We start from the raw sequence: 21,933 nt of genomic DNA, 5'->3' as shown, positions 1-21,933 counted from the left end.
TCTACTTCCAATCCAGCTTTCTGATAATACACACTGTAGGAAGTGTAAATCATGGCTCAATTACTTGGGTCCCTGGCACCCACAGGGGAGTTCTAGAATGAATTTTAGATTCCTGGCTTCATCTTGGTCCAGTCCTGGCTGTTGCAGGCTTTTGGGGAGTGAACCATTAGAAGATCTCTCTCCCCCCTCTCTCTGTCTGTCCTTCTCTCCCTGACTTTCAAATAAATTTAAAGAAAAAAAATGACATAGAGAAAGTAGATGATTTCATAGGATCCCATATCTTGTTATGACAGGGTCCAAATACAATGCAAATTCTTAAGTAATCCAGATCATGTCGACTTTCCAGATCACAAAGATGTTTAAATAACATTTTGTATATGAAAAACTGAAATAAAAACTTTAAATCAGCAGACTTCCATTCATATCAGGTTTAGTTTTTTAAAGGTTTATTTATTTGAAAGAGTTACAGAGAGAGGTAGACACATACATACATACACATAGACACACACATAAAGAGAGAGAGAGAAATCTTCCATTTGCTGGTTCACTCACAAATGCCTGCAACTGCCAGAGCGGGACTAGTTCAAGGTCAGGAGCCAGGCGTTTCTTCTAGATCTCCCACATGGGTGTCAGGGCCTAAGCACTTAGGCCATCTTCTGCTACTTTCCCAGGAACATTAACAGGGAGCTGGATCTGGAGTGCAGCAGCCAGGACTTGAACCGGTGGCCATATGGGATACCAGCATTGCAGACAAGTGACAGCTTTATGCCACAACACCAACTCCAAGATTTCTAAAAAAAAAACATAGGATTTTTTATATGTAAAATTGGGGTCTTGACTTTTTACTATGCTTTATGTAACTCTCACTTTTATTTTTTACTGTATAATGTGAAATTCTTTGTTTTAGGCCAAGAAACATACCAGTTGACTTTTGCATCTTGAGAGATTAATACAATTTTTGAGATTAATACAATTTTTCTATTCTAATTTTCCGAAGAACTTGTGTTGGACAATATGAATACAGAAATAAGTGTGATCCTGGAGATTCCAAGATGGCTGAATAGAGAAAATATGACATGAATTTGACCAGAGGAAGATAGCAGAAGATAAGAGGAATAAGTGTATTCCCAAGGGAGAGTTTGAGAGACATTTACATTGGAAATTCAACAAGAAGAAGAGGGACACTGTGAAGCAGCATGGAAAGAATGGGTGTGCAGCAGTAAATGGAGACACCGCATGTGACTTCCACATCTGAAGGCTGGAGGAGAGCTAGGTGAGGGCAGACCATGCCACTGGTGGTACTGCCTGATGGGGAACCTTATGGACCACACTGACACTGAGTCTGGCCTGCAACCCTAGCAGGGGGGCAGGGTACTCACCTAATCCAATGGAAGAAAATCACATTTCTTTCTCCCCTACCCCAAAAAGGGCACCCGACAACCACCGGGGAGAAGGCATCATCCTGACACCATCAGAGGCTGCAGTGGCTCTCCTGCATATAACCAGGGGATTTTACCATAGGGAAAAATCTGCATTCCTCACTGACTTGAGTCGGCTGGGAGGGTCGACAGGGGCTGGGCACCTATTGAGAATTGTGAGGTACTCCAATGCTCTCAAAATGTCACAGGCTCTGGGAATCAAACTGCCAAGGCATAGCACCAACAAGCAGCTGGTGTTGGGATCATCACTGCTGTCTCTATGGATGGGGGAGGATTGTGGGGCCAAAAGGGGATCCTCTGCACCCTGTGACTGTGAGAGCTTTGTGTTCTGTGACTGGGATTCTGTGACTGCACAGTAGAGCATAGGATATAATTGGGTCTCTGGATTATCACATTGTCTGGCATCAAGAGGCTCAGAGCTCCCTGACTGCTGGAGGTGAGTCATTACAGAGGGTTCCATGCACACACTGAGGTCTGTACAGATCCTTTTTGTGGTTCATGTACCAGCGTGGCTAAGGGTTGCACCCACTGTGGTCTAACTCTGGGCATTGATCATCTTGGAGGAGAGGAGGTGAAGGTGTGATCACATCAACAGGTTCTGTCATACCCTCTCCCTGCTCACAATAGAGTATACCACGTCCAACTTCGGTGTCACCTGGTTTCTCATCTTACCATTGAACACTGACAAGAGCTAACTGGAACCACCCAGTACAAGCCTCTGGGAATTCACTGAAGGAACAGACACTCCACTAAACCACAGAGGAATAGTTAAAGGATAAAACCCATCAGTGGAGAAACCAAGCATCTCCTCAAACGCCCAAAAATAAATATAAGAAACACAAACAAGAAGATAGCATGACTCCTCCAAGGGAACACAACAACACTTCAATACTAGAATGTGAAGCTGAAGAGATTAATTAAATGTCTGAAAAGGAATTCAAAAAATTAATCATATTTAGACGCAATGAGAAGCAAATTCATAAGTTAAAGAAATCCATACATGGCATTGGTGAAAAAGATTTCTGTGAGCTAGAGATTTTGATGAGAAATCAAGCCAAAATATTAGAAATGAAGAATTCAATATGTAAAATGAAAAACACAATGGAAAGCCTTAACAACACATATGGTAAGGCAGAAGAAATAATATACAAGCTAGAAGACAAATCTTTGGAAAAATCTCAGACCAGAAAAAAAGAAGAAAAAATTAGAAAAGTTAAAAGCAGTGTTGGAGATTTATGGGATACTATCAAATGACCCAAGATACTGGTCTTAGGAATTCCTGAAGGTGTGAAAAGAGAGAATGGAAAAGCAGTACAAGATGGCACAAATCCTTGGGCCCTGCACCACTGTGGGAGACTTGGAAGAAGCTCCTGGCTCCTGGTTTTGCATTGGCACAGCTCCGGCCATTTCAGCCATCTGGAGAGTGAACCAGCAGATGGAAGACCTCTCTCTTTTTCCTCCTCTTTCTCGCTCTCTGCCTCTGCCTCTCTGTAACTCTGCCTTTCAAATAAATGAATAAATCTTTAAAAAATAGAAACAGAAGACAAAAAATGGAAAAATCTTACATCTTCCATGTTCATGGATTGGAAGTATTACTAGCATCAAAATGTCCAAACTACCTAACCAAAATACCAATGACATTTTTCATTGATCTAGAAAAAAACAATCCTAAAATTCATGTGGAAACACAAGAGACCCCAGATAGATAAAGCAACCTTAAATAACAAAAACAAAGCCAGAGGTATCAAAGTACCAGATTTCAAGACATACAACAGGACAATTATAATCAAAGTAGCCTGGTCCTGACATAAAAAGTACATATAGATAAATAGAAATAAATGGAAGCCCCAGAAATCAATTCTCACATTTATAACCAATTAATATTTAACAAAAATAAAATCAATCTCTAAAGAAAGGATAATCTTTTCAATAAATGGTGCTATGAAAATTGAATCTCTGTATGCAGAAGTATGAAACAATACACCCACTTTACACACTGCTCAAAAATCCATGTAAAATGGATCTAGGCTGTATATCTGTGATCCGACACAATAAAATTATTAGAGAACATTGGGAAAACTCTGCAAGACATCCCTAGGCAAAGCCTTTTTGGAAAAGACCCTAGAAAAAAAGACAATGAAAGTGACAATAGACAAATGGGATTTTATCAAGTTAAGAAGTTTCTGCAATGCAAAGGAAACACTCAACATAGTGGTCAGGAAACCATCAGAGTAGGAGAAAAATATTTGCAAACTATGCAGTTGATAAAGGATTAATATACAGAATCTATAAAGAGCTCAAGAAACTCAACAACAACAAAACAAATAATCCAGCTATGAATTTGGCAAAGAGCTTGAACAGGCATTTTTTAAAAGAAGAAATTTAAATGGCCAACAGACACATGAAAAAATGCTCAGGTGACCAGCCATCAGGAAGTGCAAATCAAAACCACAAAGAGGTTTAACCTCATCCCAGTTAGAATGGCTCTCATACAGAAAAAAAAAAAAAAATGGTGTTGAGAATCTGGGGGTAAAAGGTACCCCAATCCCTGTTGGTAGCAATGTAAACTAGTACAGCCATTATGGAAGACAGTATGGAGATAGTTCAGCTGAATATAGGCCTACCATATGACCCAGCCATGCCACTCCTGGAAATTTATCCAAGGGAAATTAAATCAGTACATGAAATATTTTTCTGTACCCCCATATGTATTGTAGCTCAATTCACAATAGAGAAGATATGGATTCAACCCTGAGGTCTATCAACCAATGACTGGATAAAGAAATTATATATATACACTATGGAATATTACTCAGCTGTAAAAAAGAATGAAGTCCTGTCTTTCACAACAAAATGAATGGAACTGAAAACTATTATACTTAGTGAAATAAGCTTGTCCCCAATAGACAAATACCATATGTTTTCTCTGATCTGTGATAATAGAGCATGAAATAATGTAATATATATGCGTGAAATTGACATTTTGAGAATCAATTATTGTTTACAGGCTGTGTCTCTACTGTTGAGGAATAGTGGTTTATTTTCTTCTTCTGACTGTTGAAATCTTTACTTAGTGGGGGGTTAAAATTATGAGTATAAAATGAGCTGAAAATGAGTCATTGTAAAAATTAAAAGAATAAGAAAGGAAGGAGAAGAGAGGGTTGGGAGCATGGGTGGGAGGGAGGTAGTGTGAAAGTATCATTATGCTCTTAAATCTATGTATACATAAAATACATATTATTCAACTTATGTAAATAAAAAAAGAAAGAAAGAGTGATCCTAACTCCAGGGTGTTTTTGGTCTAGCAGGGAGAGACACACAAACTGAAAATGGAATAGTAAGTTCTAGAGTCAATACAGAATTAAACATAGAGCTGTACAAAACAGATTGCTGAACTATATCACTGGAATCCAAGAAAAACCTCACTGAGGAGAGTAAATATCTTGACTCTTGAAAAAATGAAGAGATTTTATCTGAGACAAGGTGATGTAGAGTGGTCTTTGTTGGGAGAGAAGGGATGTTCTAGTTATGTGGAAACTCAAAGGGATATTCAAATGGAGAAACTCTTCTTAGCAAAAATAAACTTTAATAATTGCAAGGTTTTTTTTTACAGGCAGAGTGGACAGTGAGAGAGAGAGAGACAGAGAGAAAGGTCTTCCTTTTTGCCATTGGTTCACCCTCCAATCATGACAAGTTGGACAATTATTATAAAACACTAATTCCTAAAGTGAATGCAAAAATTTAGGGAGATAGAAAAGTTCAACTAGGTGCACAGACTTTAGTGGACATACACTAAGACTAAGAATACATGTGTCCACAGGTGGGATTTAAGAAAATGAGACTTCTAGTCCTTTTCTGGACCACTTATTGTCATAATAAGGCAGATTGTGATATTCTCTGAATCAGGAATACTGGAAATGGACAGGTTGTGAAAGGAGAAAGTGGGAGGTTCACTGAAGAAAATTTTTAGGGAAAGACTGAAATGATGGTTAGATATGTGTATGAAACATAGAAAAGAAAAAAATGTCTGAAACAGAGAAACCATATGTAATGAGAAGAAAAAAAATAAATAATAAAATCCCAATGGTATTCTTAAAGCATGTTTTGATAAGGGATTTTGCTAATGCTAAGTCCAAATATCATATATAAAGTCAAAATTTCACCTGAGTTTAAAAACTTACTATAAAAAATGTTGCACTGCCAATTTAAGTCTATTGCCTGGAGTCCTTGAAATAAATTCTTAATAATCATAAAATATTTTTTGAAATTAGCAAACTATCTTAATAAAAAAATACCAATTACCTTAGCTAACCTTTTCAACCACAAACACTTTTACACACTTGTGGTTTATTCTAAAGTATTGTATTCTCCATATGACTGAGTGAGGAGGTGAGCGCAGTAACAGAGCGACATAACTACAGGATCTCTAGATGTTTCCTGGGTGATAGTCAAGCAGCTGCTTTTCAAATGTAAAAGATTTTGGTGCTGGCGCCACGGCTCACTAGGCTAATTCTCCGCCTTGCGGCGCCGGCACACCAGATCTAGTCCCTGTTGGGGTGCCAGATTCTGTCCTGGTTGCCCCTCTTCTAGGCCAGCTCTCTGCTGTGGTCCAGGAGTGCAGTGGAGGATGGCCCAAGTGCTTGGGCCCTGCACCCCATGGGAGACCAGGAGAAGCACCTGGCTCCTGGCTTCGGATCAGCACGGTGCGCCGGCCACAGTGTGCCAGCCGTGGCGGCCATTGGAGGGTGAACCAACGGCAAAGGAAGACCTTCCTCTCTCTCTCTCACTGTCCACTCTGCCTGTCAAAAAAAAAAAAAAAAAAAAAGATTTTGTTTGCTTGCTTAATTTTTCATTGGTGAAACAAACTTTGTCTATGTGTATTATAGCTGTTGTTCTATATCATTTTAGTGCAACCACGGTTTTTACAAAAACAGTCCAACCTGATATAAATTTCAGTATACTCATGGAACAGGCAGCAATCCATGCCAAGAAAGAAGACCTACTTTCATGGTCAAGCTATGTGTTTGAGTATTTGTTGTGGGTAATTTTAAAATCTAGCTTCGTTAATTTGAAAATCATAGAGACAGAGTAGCAGAGACAGAGACACATGTGGTGAAAGACAGCAAGATCACACATTCACTGATTCTACTCCCCAAATTCTTGCAACAACTGTGGCTGGACCAGACTGAAGCCAGGAAGCAATCCAAGTCCTCCAACATGGGTGACAGTGACCCAACTACAGGAGCCATCATCTGCTGCCTCCTATGGTCCTCATTAGAAGAAAGCTACGCTTGGAAGCAGAGCCAGGACTGGAACTCACTCTATTATGGAATGCATGTTTCCTAAGTGGTTTAACTGTGTTAAATGTTGGCCCCAGTTGTGAGGAATTTAAAACAGAGGAATCTTGACAGAGTGCCTATGTCCACCTCATAAAAATACATAGCCAAGTATTTGTCACAATCAAGAAAAGCACATAGCATATTAAAGCAATGTTCAATTAAACAATGCTTACAGTAATAGAAATATTTTCAAACTGTTATCAGTTAAATGCAAAATTTCCTAAATATATTATAGAATGAATCATTTTATAATATTAAAATAATTTTTACATTCACCTATTTTAAATTACCATGACACCATTACCATTCTGCGCTGAACTTTTGTTTCATGTATCTGGGGATTTAAATGTCATCTGTAAGCATAATAATTATAATGCTTATTCAATTAATACTATCTTTTTATGTTTTTCATAGTAAAAGTATAATTTTCAATTACTTCAATCTGAAAGCTTTGATTTGATGTTAACCTAATGAATATTGTGCCTGATTATACATAACATGCTTGATTAGTTTGATTTATATTCACTAGATCTACAAAAAGATCATGGAAACTGAGTATTATGAAATACTACTCATGGATTTAAATTTTTGCAGTAAATTAAGTTTATCTTTCATTACATTTTCCAAGACATTTTAGAAATGCTCATTTATTTGAAAGGCAGAGAGGCACAGAGGGGGGGACAGAAAGGGAGACAGGTCTCCCATCCAATAGTTCTCACTCCAAATGCTCAGCTCAGCCAGGACACTGCCAGGCTGAAAAACCAGGAGCACATATCACCATCTGTGTCTCCCAGATGGGTGGCAAGCATCCAAGTATCTGAGTCATTATGGGCTGTTTCTCAGGATGCATTAGCAGGAAGCTGGGTCAGAAATGAAGGAACCAGGACTCAAACCAGCACTTCGATATGGGATGGAAGTATCCCAAGCTACAGCTTAAGTCCCTGTACCATAATGTCTGCACCTCCATGAACTTTCTGAAGCATCCTCATATATAGTTGGTATAAATTTATTTATTCATAATTTAAAAGGCCAACTTTCCTCCCTTTACCCATTACCTTAAAATTCACTGTTATGTGTATCAATACATTCAAAATAATCAATAATCAACTTTCCTTAGAATACTATAATAAAATGATATTGATAAAGATTTATTTAAATAAATTATGACCGGTGCCAGAGCTCACTTGGCTAATCCTCCGCCTGCGGTGCCGGCACTCTGGGTTCTAGTCCCGGTCAGGGCGCCGGATTCTGTCCCAGTTGCTCCTCTTCCAGGCCAGCCCTCTGCTGTGGCCCAGGAAGGCAGTGGAGAATGGCCCAAGTGCTTGGGCCCTGCACTCACATGGGAGACCAGGAGGAAGCACCTGGCTCCAGATCAGCACAGCGTGCTGGCCGTAGTGGCCATTTTGGGGGTTGAACCAACAGAAGGAAGACCTTTGTCTCCCTCTCTCACTGTCTAACTCCGCCTGTCAAAAATAAAAAAAAGGATTTATTTAATTAAAAAGCAGAATTACACAGAGAGACAGATCTTCTATCTGCTGGTTCACTTGACAAATGTCCACAACAGCAGGGGGCTAGGCCAGGGCGAAACTAGGAGACTGGAATTTCATCCAGATCTCCCACATGGGTAACAGGTGCCCAAATACATGAGCCATCTTCTGATGCTTTCCTAGGCACATTAGCAGGGAGCAGGATTGGAAGCAGAGCAGCCAGGACTTTAAGTGGCACCTTTGTAGGATGCTGGCATCACAAACAGTGGCTCAACACACTGTGCCTCAGTGTTGGATCAACATTGCTATCCTGTGTGACATATCTGAAAATAATCAAAATATTTTACTTCACTCTTTATGTGGAAAACTAAGACAATGCAAAGACATATATCTCACCATTAAGAAAATGCTGCTCTCCAAAAAGCATATCATACTGAAGAAGCAGATGTTAAATAAATTGTATGTTATGTTCTGTTATCCATTAATAAGTCATTTGTCCACATAATGCATGGTCCCCTTTCTATATTAAACATGTGCTTTAAAAGTATAAAGTATATTAGCATAAAATACTATACAGTTTACGCATTTTAGTTTTGTTGCTGATCAACTAAACTTTGAGGGGGAAAAGAGGCATTCATCCTATTTTCCTAATCCTATGTATTCTCCTAGAAAATACTGCTGTCACTGTTGCCACTAAGAAAAGAGTAGATATAATCTACTTTTGAATTTAAGTATTATAGAAGATCAAAGCACCATTTGCCATGAACTGACTATAGGAGAGTCTTTTTTAATCTACTCTGAGGCAAGTTATATCTAAACAAGATAAATTAATGGAGTTGATAGTGATGATAGTATGCATCGCTCATAATTCAGAAGTCACGGGGAGACAAAATAGACGAGAAAATTTTGGACATATTTACAATGGGCATGAGCTGGGATCAATGTGCAGAAGTGTGGAGAGGGTGGAGGAAGGTTGAGGTGGGAGCAGTCCTAACCACTTTGAATGTGTGGGCACATTAGCTCAGAATGAGCAAGCATGTGTCATGGAGAAGGATGGCTACTGAAATGGCCAATACTACCCAAATTTGATTCAGTAAATTAGCAATCTCTATTTGGGTAGAAACTTGGCATAAGCATTAGGTGACTTTTGAGCCCAGTTTTTGAATAACAAATGACTCAAAATGATAGTGCATTAGACAAAATTGAAGTTTATTGCTTTCTCCCACATCATTTTAAGGAAGAAACTTGGGCCTGTCATCAAGACTTGTGCTGTAAAGCCCTCAGGGACTCAAGCTATTTTTCCGATATTGCTAAGGCCTGTGACAACTCCATTCTCAGAGCAACCTCATAGTCGAAAATAGCCGATCTAGCTCCAACCATCTTCTTTGAGTTGTAGCCAGCAAGAAGAAAGAAAAGACAAATAAGAATATAAAGGGCCTGGGGCCAGTGCTGTGGAGCAGCAGGTTAAAGCCCTAGCCTGTAGCGCCGGCATCCCATATGGGAGCCAGTTCTAGTCCCGGCTGCTCCTCTTCTGATCCAGCTCTCTGCTATGGCCTTGGAAAGCAGTAGAAGATGGCCCAAGTCCTTTGGCCCCTGAACCCACGTGGAAGACCCAGAAGAAACTCCTGGCTCCTGGCTTCAGATTGGCGCAGTTCCAATGCAGCCATCTGGGGAGTGAATCAGCAGATGGAAGACCTCTCTGTAACTCTGTCTTTCAAATAAATAAAAATAAATCTTAAAAAAAAAATATAAAGGGGCTTTCCACTTTCAAGAAAGTTTCTGGAAGCAGAAACAGGGTGTTTTCTAGTTATGCCTATTACTGGCCATACTAGATGTAAAATGGGATGAGAAGTATAAACAGTTTTCATTGCAGCTACAGATCTACTCATTCATGCTATTGCCAGTAAGAATAAGTATGGGGCAGAAATCAACAGTATATATAAAGTGTTTTAAAATACTGAAAACCATTGGGATGAGCATTTCCTGGGCTTGAATCTTGCCTCTGCTTACACTCCAGTTTCCTGATAAAGTGAATCCTGGAAGGCAACAGATGATCACTTAAGTACTTGGGTTCCTGCAACCCATGTGGCAGACCCAGATGGAGTTCTCTTGGATCCTGGTTTTGGCCTAACCCATCCCAGCTGTGGCAGGCATTTGGGGACTGAAGAAGCTGATAGAAGATCTATGTTTCTTTCTCTCTCTCTCTCTCTCTCTCTCTCTCTCTTTCTTTCTCTGAGTGTACATGTGTATGTGTGTATAACTCTTTCAAATAAATTAAATGAATGACTTTAAAAATTAGAATATTAGAAACATAGTTAAAACTATACATATTAAAAATTGTGAGTACTTAGTAAAAATAAAATGTCATGATAAATCATTAAATAGGTAAACAAAGTTTAAAATAACACATAACTATTATTTTATCATATACACACAGAACAAAGATTAGGACAATGTAATAAATACACAATATTACTAAAACTAATTATTTTAAAGTATATATATATGTCTAAGTGGTTTTAATTTACTTTTCTTACTAACATTTTAATACATTGTACTTAATATTCTATTTTTAATGAATCTGTTTGCATATACATAAAACTTATTCTGAAGTACAAAGGGCATGATGAGAAATAAAATAAGAAATGTCTCCAAAATTGTGAGATGAACGTAAACATTGTCTTCATGTTTAGTACTTTAGTACTTAGGGAAAAATTCACACCCAGTTCTAAAACTTGCCTCAGTTTTAAAGGACAAGTAAATCCATATTTGGATAAGCCAGGATATGATAGCACATTCATATCATTTTATTCACTGTCTTCCTTTACAGAATCAGTCTACGAGCCCAATATTTATGAAATGGCATTGCAAAAGTTGTATGTTAAGGTAAAACTACACACAAGAATACATTCCAGTCACTGCAGGGTAAAAATGCTTATCCATAAACCCATCATGCTTAGAATTTAAGTATTAATGAGAAAGTAAGATTAATGAGTAATGCAATAAATTCTGAAAAGTAGATGTACTAAAGAGTTTCAGAACAAATAATCCCCTACATAGTCAGTGATCATTGCTAAAATTACAAATCACTTGCACAGTTAATATTCTTCCGCATTAACAAAGCAAAATATATGACAATAACCCATGAGTCATCTACCTTTAATCCCAATCTTTTAATTTTTCTCTATAAATTAAAATAATGGACTCAATATATCTCTGTTTAAAATTATAATTTTGTGTAAAGGTCTTCTCCCTTCCTGTTTGGCTGATTTAGATGAAAATTATGCTTTTACAATCACGATCTGACATAAGCCATTTTGAAAAGGTGAACTAGTGGAATTAAAATTAACTATATAGAACTGCAAATAGACATAGAGGGTTCGCAATTAACCATATGGATGCAAATGAAGAATAAATCAGTTCAAGGAAACATCAGCTTCCTCAAGGAGCTTAGAAATTCAACCTAAAGCAATGTTTTCTGTCCTGAGCTATTCAGAGCACGCAGCTCTCTAAAGCTGTTACAGATGTGCTTGCAAAATATTTCTTCCAGGGCACACTCATTGGAGAACTACTCAACACAAACTGAGCTTGGCAACTGTCCCTTGAATTCAGACTGTGAAGTCAAGCAATTTAAATCATCCTTCATCATTTTTTTGCTGAATAGATGTTTTCTTCTTGTCTCCTAAATGAGCAAATTTCTATAATTCATAGTTTTTACATTGTTTAACAAAAGCACTTATCAAGTAGGTTACCTCAACTGGTAGACTGGATTTTGAAGAGCTGACAGGTTGGTACTGCCTTCTCAGGTACCTGCTGCTGCTATATTTTGAGCAAATAATTGGGTAACACTTTCTTTCCTAGAGAAAGTCTCAGGATTTTACAATGACATTCCAAGCATCAGCAGTGGCTTCACTGACAGTTATGTAAAATGCAAAGATGCCACCAGAAGTCCTGCTTCACATTTCGACAAGCTGACGTTAGTGGAAGTGTGGGTAGGTGGGTGTGGAAAAACACGATATGCATTGTAAAGAAGTTTGCAATGGAATGTTTAAAAAACAAAAAGAATTCCCTGAATATCATTCTGTAGGCAGTGGACAGCCTAGTGATTTTGTGAAAAGTGAACACTTAAAGAAGTTTTTTTTTTTTTTTTTTTTTGCATCTGTTTCAGGCAAAAATTTCTTCTGCTCCTATTGTGAAATATAGTCTATGGAGTATAAACATCATGTTGTGGGTAGTAGATAATTTAATGTGAACTCCAGTCTTCCTTTGCCTAGCAAGTAGAGTTTTAAGAAGGACCATCTAAATCTGCAAGTACCAACAAGACAGAGAATACTATACAGATTTCTTAAATAATCATTATGAGAAAGAGGCAAAGGCGGCGGATGAAACTACACAAAATTGAAAGGCAATATTTAAACCTCTATGTACACACATTAAACAAATGAGTGAGGCAATATGAATTTAACAAATATATCTTTCATGAAAAATAGCAAGGAGATCAGGGGATAACATCGTGGAGTAGCAGGTAAGGCTGCCACTATGACACCAGCATCCCTTGTGGGATTTAGTCCCTGTGGCTCCACTTAAGATCCAGCTCGCTACTAATGGACTGAAAAGGCAATGGAAATGTCCTAAGTGTTTGGTCTCCTGCCACCCAGGTGGGAGACCCAAATGAGCCTCCTGGTTCCTGGCTTCAGCCTGGTGTAACCTGGGTCATTGTAGTCATTTAGGGAGTGAACCGGCAGATGAAAAGACCTCTCTGTCTCTTCCTCTCTCTGTGTAACTCTGCCTTTCAAATGAATAAATAAATCTTAAACAAAACAAAACAAACAAAAAAAAACAAACATAAAAAGAGGGCAGGCAGTTAGCACAGTGGTTAGGATGCCCACAACCCCATATCAGAGTATGTGATTTCAAGTCCTGGCTCAGGTCTAGTTCCTACTCCCTGCCTATGTGGAAAGATCTTCGGAGGTAGTGGTAATGACGTGAGTAGTTGGGCCCCATCACACATGTGGGAGACCTAGATTGGGTTCACAGGCCTTTGGGGAATGGAACAGCAGATGAGAGTTCCTCTCCCTCTCTCTCTTTCTCTTTTTCTTTCTTTCTTTTTTTTTAACTTTTATTTAATGAATATAAATTTCCAAAGTACGACCTATGGATTACAATGGCTTCCCCCCATACCGTCCCTCCCACCCACAACCCTCCCCACTCCTACTCCCTCTCCCCTTCCATTCACATCAAGATTCATTTTCGATTATCTTAATATACAAAGATCAGCTTAGTATACATTAAGTAAGGATTTCAACAGTTTGCTCCCACACAGAAACATAAAGTGAAAAATAATAGATGATTTTTTTTAAATGATGATGAAATCAGATCAGACCTATTGTCATGTTTAATCCCAGTGAGAGTCAAGTTGGGAGTTGATAATTTCTTCTTTTTTTTTTCTTTTTTTTAACAGAAGATCAGTTTAGTATGCATTAAGTAAAGATTTCAACAGTTTGCACCCCCATAGAAACACAAAGTGAAATATATTTTTTGAGTACTCGTTATAGCATTAAATCTCAATGTACAGCACATTAAGGACAGAGATCCTATATGAGGAGTAAGTGCACAGTGACTCCTGTTGTTGACTTTACCAATTGACACTCCTGTCTATGGCATCAGTAATCTCCCTATGCTCCAGCCATGAGTTTCCAAGGCTATGGAAGCCCTCTGAGTTCTCCGATTCTTATCTTGTTTAGACAAGGTCATAGTCAAAGTGGAGGTTCTCTCCTCCCTTCAGAGAAAGGTACCTCCTTCTTTGAAGACCTGTTCTTTCCACTGGGATCTCACTCACAGAGATCTTTTTGCCAGAGTGTCTTGGCTTTCCATGCCTGAAATACTCTCATGGGCTTTTCAGCCGGATCCGAATTTTTTAGGGCTGATTCTGAGGCCAGAGTGCTGTTTAAGACATGCACCATTCTATGATTCTGCTGAGTATCTCGCACTCTGGTTTCTCTTCAGATCGCATAAATCTTTCGCCTTTTTCTTTCTTTCTAGGCCTTTCAAAGAGAAAACAAACAAAAACAGTAAGCATGACAGTACTGTCTGTTTCTACATGGGCCCTACAGACATCACAGTAATATTTAGGGGAAGATTATCAGATTAACATAGCTCTAATTATATTTTTTTTTGGACAGGCAGAGTGGACAGTGAAAGAGAGAGACAGAGAGAAAGATCTTCCTTTTCCGTTGGTTCACCCCCCCAATGGCTGCTGCGGCCAGTGTGCTGCGGCCAGCTCACTGCGCTGATCGGAAGCCAGGAAACAGGTGCTTCCTCCTGGTCTCCCATGGGGTGCAGGGCCCAAGGACCTGAGCCATCCTCCACTGCACTCTCGGACCACAGCAGAGAGCTGGACTGGAAGAGGAGCAACTGGGACAGAATCTGGCGCCCCTACCAGAATCTAGACTAGAATCTGGTGTGCCGGCGCCGCAGGTGGAGGATTAGCCTATTGAGCCGCAGTGCCAGCTAGCTCTAATTATCTTAAAAATGCAAGGTTTTGGCATACGATTTTGCTGTTTCCAGGAAATCTCTTCTTAAATTGTTTAATAAAAGATAACTTTAAATTACTCTAATCACATTGCAAATAAGTATTCTCCATAAATTTGTTTAGTTGTAGTTTGTCTAAATGGCTCCTGTCATGCATGGTGTCATATTACCAAATAATGGCTTTAATTTTCAAAGTAATTTAGCCATAAGTAAAATGTGTTGCTTGGAATGATCATTTCATCTGAGAGCAGTATGCTGTAGGAAAAGCTACATTGAGAAAACCAAACCCACTAAGATTGGAATTGCTTCATTCTGGCAAGATCAAGAAGATCCCTGAGATACAGAATAATCAGGATGTTGAGATCAATCCTGGACCATATAAGACAGCTTAACAAATTTAAAGGAACAGAAATTATGTTAAATTATGTTCCCTAACAAAATGGAATTAAATAATATAATAACAAATGTTAGGCAAAAATCTAGAAAACTGTTGGACCTAACTCAACACTTCTACTTAATACGGGAATTAATTAATAAATATAGAAGAAATTTAAAATATTTGGAAATAAATGAAAATAAAAATATGAGTTATCAAAATTCATAGGTTACTGTAGAAAGTTATGCTAAAAGGATAATTTATACATATGAAAGAAGAAAGTTCTAAAATCAATAATCTAAGCTTCTATTTCAGAAAACTAATGAAGAGTAATGTAAACTTTAAGCAAGCAGAAGAAAATAAAACAAGAATCAAAGAAATTGTGATCAGTAAAGCAATAGGAAAAATCAACAAAAACAAAACTTGATTCACTGAATAAAAGAATCACTTAAGCTGATAAAAACTCTAGCTGAATAACCATGGAAATGTGAGAACACACATTATTAATATCAGAAATGAGGTAAGCATCATCACAGTATTTGGCCAGTACTAAAAAGATAATTTTAAAAATTGTGAAAAAGTCTATGTTCACAAATAGGATCATTTATATAAAATGGACCAATTCATTTGAAGACACAAACTACAAAACTCATACAAGGAGAAATAGACAACCTAATTAGTCCCATATCCTTTAAAGTAATTAGAACAATAATTAATTACCTTTGAAAAATGCTATCATAAGACTCAGATGATTTCATTCATGAATTCTACCAAACATTTTAAAAAGAAGTGATATATAAATTCTATTCTAAATGTAGATGCAGAAGGAATGTACACTTTATAATCCAACCTGTGATGCCAAGATTACCCTAATATCAAAAATAGATAAATACAAAAATATCTCTCACAAAAGTTTTCATGAATATAATGCAAACTTCTTAACAAAAATATAAGAACATCTGTGGCTGGCACTGTGGTATAGCAGGTTAAGCCTCTATCTGCAGTGCCAGCAATCCATTTGGGAACCAGTTTCTGTCCCAGCTGCTCCATTTCTGATCCAGCTCCCTACTAATGAGCCTAGGAAAGCAGTGGAGGATGGCCCAAGTACTTGTGCTCTTGCACCCACATAGGAGACCTGGAATGACCTCCTGGATCTTGGCTTTGGATTACCCAGCTCCATTCATAGCAGCCATTTGGGGAGTGAACAAGCAGATGGAAGATCTCTCTCTGTCTCTCCCTCTCTCTTCTCTGTAACTCTACCTTTAACATAAATAAATCTTTAAAATAAGTATATTGGAATATATAATTAAAATGCATAATATAAATAATATTTGTCATTTTTTGTGATTTAATAAATAAATCTGGGAGAAGATGGAAATTCTGTGCAAAATTCCAAATCATGTATGTAGAAACTTTGCCCTCAGGGAGGTGGATTATGACTTACAGTAATTCATAAATGTGGGATGTGGAAATATCCCACAAACAGCACAGTTTGGATAAAATTACAATTATACAATGAAAAAGCTCATATACAGCACCTCAGTTCATACTGGTATTATGTACCCTTCATTGACCTGAGCAGTAATTTACTCTGTCCCACAAATAAATCAATCTAATATGATCATGAGCAAAATCAGGGAAATCTTAGTTAAGAGGCATTAGACAAAACATCTGAGCAGTAGTGATCCAAATTGTCAAGGTCACCCCATACAAGGAAATATCGAGAAACTATCACAACCTCCTCTGAAAGAGACATGATAACCAAAAGTAACGGATTACCCTGTATTTTGAGCTCAGAACAGAAAAAATACATTGAAAAAATACTTTGAAAATTCAAATTAAAGTATGGACTCTAGTTAATGTAGGAATGTAAGTTCAGTAGTTGTACCATCTATATCACTCCAGCTGAAGATGGTAAGAATAAGATAATCCAGGAACACAGTGTATAGAAAGTTCTATCCTGTCTCCATAATAATTCTGTTAATCTGAAAGTCCTAATTATTTTAAAAGTTTATTTTAAAAAGTCAATAGAAGATTACAGAAGGAAATATGGTTTGGTCCAATGCAGTATAGATAATAGTCGCATTCATTCCAGGAACCGGTGCAGAAAACCTTTTGGATGATCATTTGGGGACATATTTAACAAGGTTCTGTTTCCACAACATCCTCTGGAAAAAGAAAAAATATTTTATCGACTTTTTTTTCTGCTGCCCATTGATCACTGGGTGACTAGTGGTGCAGAACATAAAGGCTGTGATGACAAATATTTTCAAGAGCTGCACTCCTGAACTCCTTCACCTAACCCTGCCATCAATGGTTGGGTAATCTAAAATGGCCTGTATTAAATTCTGCCCTTATGAAAAAATATACATTGGCTATCATCTCCTGAAAAAAGTATGACATTTCAACTGCATGAACCACACATGTATGCTAAAATAATAAAAAGCATTAAACGCATTCTTGTAGAACGCTAGAGAAAAGCCAACTGGTCTGTGGCTTTTACTACCTTAGAATCAGATTAATATATTATCTCTAATCTGTTAAAATCTAATTAAAAATTAAAATTAAAAAAAATTTAAAAGAAAAACTGGAGAGAGGCCGGTGCTTAGGCATAGCGGGTAAAGCTGCCGCCTTCAGTGCCAGCATCCCATATGGGCGGTAGTTTGTGTCCCAGCTGCTCCTCTTCTGATCCAGTTCTCTGCTATGGCCTGGGAAAGCAGTAGAAGAAGGCCCAATTCCTTGGAGCCCTGCACTGCATGGGAGACCCAGAAGAGGCTACTGGTTTCTGGCTTCGGATCAGCCCGGCTCTGGCCATTGTGGCCAATTGGGGAGTGAACCTGTGGATGGAAGACCTCTCTCTCTCTCTTTCCCTCTCTGCCTCTCCTTCTCTCTCTGTTAACTCTTTCAAGTAAATAAATAAATCTTTAAAAAAAAAGAGAGAGAGAGAGAAGAAAAACACTGGCAAGAGAGAGGGAAGGAGAGAAGAAGGGATTATAATTATGCTCTTAGAATTATGTCTACAAAACACATTGAATTGGTCAAAAACTAATTTAAATTAAAAGTAAAAACTGTTTAAAATATGGCCGGCGCTGCGACTCACTTGGCTAATCCTCACCTGCAGCGCCAGCACCCTAGGTTCTAGTCCTGGTTGGGGCGCCAGATTCTGTCCCGGTTGCTCCTCTTCCACTCCAGCTCTCTGCTGTGGCCCGGAAGTGCAGTGGAGGATGGCCCAAGTGCTTGGGCCCTGCACCTGCATGGGAGACCAGGAGGAAGCACCTGGCTCCTGGCTTCGGATTGGCACAACGCGCTGGCCGTGGCGGCCATTTGGGGGGTGAACCAAAGGAAAAAGGAAGACCTTTCTCTCTGTCTCTCTCTCTCACTGTCTAACTCTGCCTGTCAAAAAAAATTGTTTGAAAGAAAAAAATATAATTTCTCTAAGTCCCATTTTTATATGTAAAATTAGAGTGCCAGTCAACATCCTTCCTTGCTCAGTCACTAAGCAAGTCTAGACACTTGAGACTAATTTAGAGTAGATGGTGAAGACTAATGTTCCACATTATAAATATTGTTGGTATATTTGTTTTATTATGATATAATAAATCACCTTTTGTATTTTAAAGTTAATTACTTTTCATCAATATATAATTATAAAATATAATGGACACATGCTTTCTAATCATATAAAGTCCTTTGAATGCTGCTTGTATATGATGGATCTGATGATTTCATACTTTGACATTAGAAACAAGCATTTAAGATGACCTTTCAAGATAAGAAATATTCTTTTAATTTTTACCTTGATGTTGCTAAGCCCTAGGAAGCTTAACACTCTATTTGGTCACATTCCAAAATAAGGTCCCATCCAATTATATTAGTTTCTATGTCTGTTGTAACAAATGGTGGTTTAAAACAGCACACATTTATTCCTTTACCGCTATAGAGGTCAGAAGCCTGAAATAGGTTTTCCTGGGCTGTAAGCCAAGTGTCAGTAGAAATGTGCCTTCTTGGAAGCTCTTGGGCAGAACCTATTTCCTTGCCTTTTCCAGCTGCTAGAGCCCCATTTTCTCATCCATTGGCTTAAGGCTCCATCCTTCATCTACAATCCCGCAAGCTAGTATCCTCCTCAGAAGTCATGCTATTTTCTATTTTGTTTCTGCTATCATATCCCTCTCTGCCTCCCTGTAATAAAATATTTGTGATTATATGTAGAACTTGGGAGAATCATACAGAATAATTCACCCATCAAAAATTTAAACAATCACACATACGAAAAGTGGTTTTTTTCCATATTATATAACAACCACAGACTCCAGTGATTTAGACTTAACATCTCGGGGTGTCAGTTTTTATCATAGTATGCCAGTTTTCATTGCTTGGTGTTACTATTCTTGCAGCTGAGCTTATCATTCTTTCTAGAGCAACTGTAAAAGCAAAATAAAAAGAAAAGTATGGGAAATAAAGGCAATAAAGAAGATAAAATGAAAATTTAAGTATTCTAAACACAAGCAATACTGGAAAAGAAAAATGAAAGAGAACAGACGGAGCAATTATAGAACATATGAAAATAAAAAGCATTTTAAAACAGAATAATGAAATGATAAGACCTGTGTATAAGTTTTAATTAAAAAGAAAGGTAGAAACTGTGAAACTTAAAAAAAATACACAATTACCTGATTCCAAGGAATGAATTGCTGCTCGTCATGGGGCAGCAGGTCCGACAGAGCTCCTCCGAGCCAGCCTGGGGAGCTCGGGGGCTGAGCAGGATGATGAGTGTCATCAAAGGAACCACACCAGAGCCGGGAGATCAGTCAACGCCCAGGGCACAGCCGGGTTCTCGACTTTATTGGGAGGGAGAAAAGCTTTTATAGACACAAAAAGGGGGCTGTCCAGGGCACAAGGGAACCGAGCCAACCAGCTGAAAGGTAAGGCCGGACGCGAGCCAGGCACGCCCTCAAGGGCCAATCACAGGTGAGGACACATACTGTCCACGAATATGGAAGTCTCCTGTCAGGCTAGGTACCTCCCCTGGGGGCCATCTTGGATTGTTGGAAACGCTGAGTCACTGGGATGCGGAAGTGCGGTAAAGGCTTAGCGGCCCTGTCGAGCAAAAATTTGGCAACTTTGTTTCCTTTTCGATTGGATCCCCAGCAATGAATTTTATATATTATTTATTTGGTTATTATTTGAAAAGCAAAGAGACAGTGACAGAGCGGTGAGCATCTTCCATCTCATAGTTCATACTCAAATGGCCACAAAAACTGAGGCTGGTACAAGCTGAAGCCTGGAGACTGGAACATCATCTGAGTCTCCCACCTGAGTGTCAGGGCACCAGGTATTTGAGTAATCATCTGCTGCTTCTCAGGACATACATAAGCTAGAAATTGGAATCACAGGTGGAACCAGGATGGACCCAGGTGCTCCAGTAGAGGATTCTGACATTCCAAGCATTGTCTTAACTGTTGCACCAAAAGCCTCACACCAACTGATATAGTTTAAATAGAAAGTCATTGAAAAGCTAAAATAAAATGACAGAAGATGTGGCATAAGAAATCTAAACTCAAAAAAAGCTGAACCTGCACAAGGGCTTTCACCAGACATAACATGATAAAATGGTCAATTGACTATTCTTAAATATACAGTAAATGAAAAAAATTCAAATTTCATGAAAGCAAAATTGGCAGCACTGAAAGAAGAAAACTGCCACTGCTGCCTTTGCTTCTTTTTTTTAATATTTAATTATTTGAAAGGTAAAGTTACAGAGAGGAGAGAGGGAGAGATAATAGAGATAGATATAGAGATAGAAAGAGATAGAGATAATAGAGATAGAGAGATAATAGAGATAGAAATATAGATAGAGAGATGATAGAGAAAGAGATGGTATAGAGATAGAGAGAGAGAAAGAGAAAGAAATCTTTCATCTGCTGGTTCACTCCCCAAATGGCTATAACATCCAGGCTGGGCCAGTCCAAACCCAGGAATCCGGAACACCATCCAGGTCTCTCATGTGGGTGGCAGGAGCCCAAGTACTTGGGCCATCATTTGCTGCTTTCTAAGGCCCATTAGTAAGGAGCTGGATTGGAAGTGCAGCAGCCAGACTCGAACAGGAGCTTCAATATAGGATGTCAGCATTACATACAACAGCTTAACACACTATGCTACAACGCTGGACCTTGCCTTTCCTTATAATTACTGTTTCTCATTTGGGGTTCATATTTTATAGGATATATACAAAACTCATGATGATGACGTCCTGTGTAAAGCTTAATGCTGAGAGCTTTACTGTTGGAATCTTTTACTGTGTGGTCAAGTTACTACAAATTTTTTCTTGCTTGCCATAAACTTGGGACCCAAAACTCCCTATAATGCCAACAAGTACCCCCTGGGGAACTTGTACTAAAAATAAAACTTATCAGTAAGACAGTACTCGGCTCCACCCTCTAAAACATCAACATGATGACTATCTCCAGTCTTTGAGAAAGTATTCCAACACTTGCTCCTCTTCCTGCTATCAGCAAGCTTGTGAATTGTCCTTCCACTTAGAGTCTCATTTAGAAACTTTTGAATATTGTCCTCATATTCCTCAAGTGGAACCCTCCACTAGGCCCAAAGAAATCCCTTCAAACCCAGCTCTCTACCCTACTTCACTACTGGACTGACTCAGGGTTGTTTTCTTAACTTTGTGCTGTTTCCTATCATACCTAGATGATATGCTCCCACATTTAACAGTTCTTACATTTTTTAACCTTGTAGTGCCTCCACCA

At 38.5% G+C, this 21,933-nt stretch overlaps 1 long non-coding RNA gene across 1 annotated transcript; it reads right to left on the bottom strand.

Moving 5' to 3' along the window:
* Positions 1–429: 429 nt before the first annotated feature.
* LOC149125031 (uncharacterized) lies at positions 430–20,024 on the bottom strand. The gene is made up of 2 exons (XR_016211945.1): positions 19,843–20,024; positions 430–791 (listed from the first exon to the last, which is right to left on the bottom strand). It is a non-coding gene; the product is annotated as an uncharacterized LOC149125031 (long non-coding RNA).
* Between the last annotated feature and the right edge of the window lie 1,909 nt (positions 20,025–21,933).

Source organism: Oryctolagus cuniculus, chromosome 8, assembly GCF_051225735.1.
Source record: "Oryctolagus cuniculus isolate XC-2025 breed Fujian yellow rabbit chromosome 8, ASM5122573v1, whole genome shotgun sequence".
In the NCBI taxonomy this organism is placed as follows: Eukaryota; Metazoa; Chordata; class Mammalia; order Lagomorpha; family Leporidae; genus Oryctolagus; species Oryctolagus cuniculus.
This window is presented reverse-complemented; position numbering and strand designations above follow the sequence as displayed.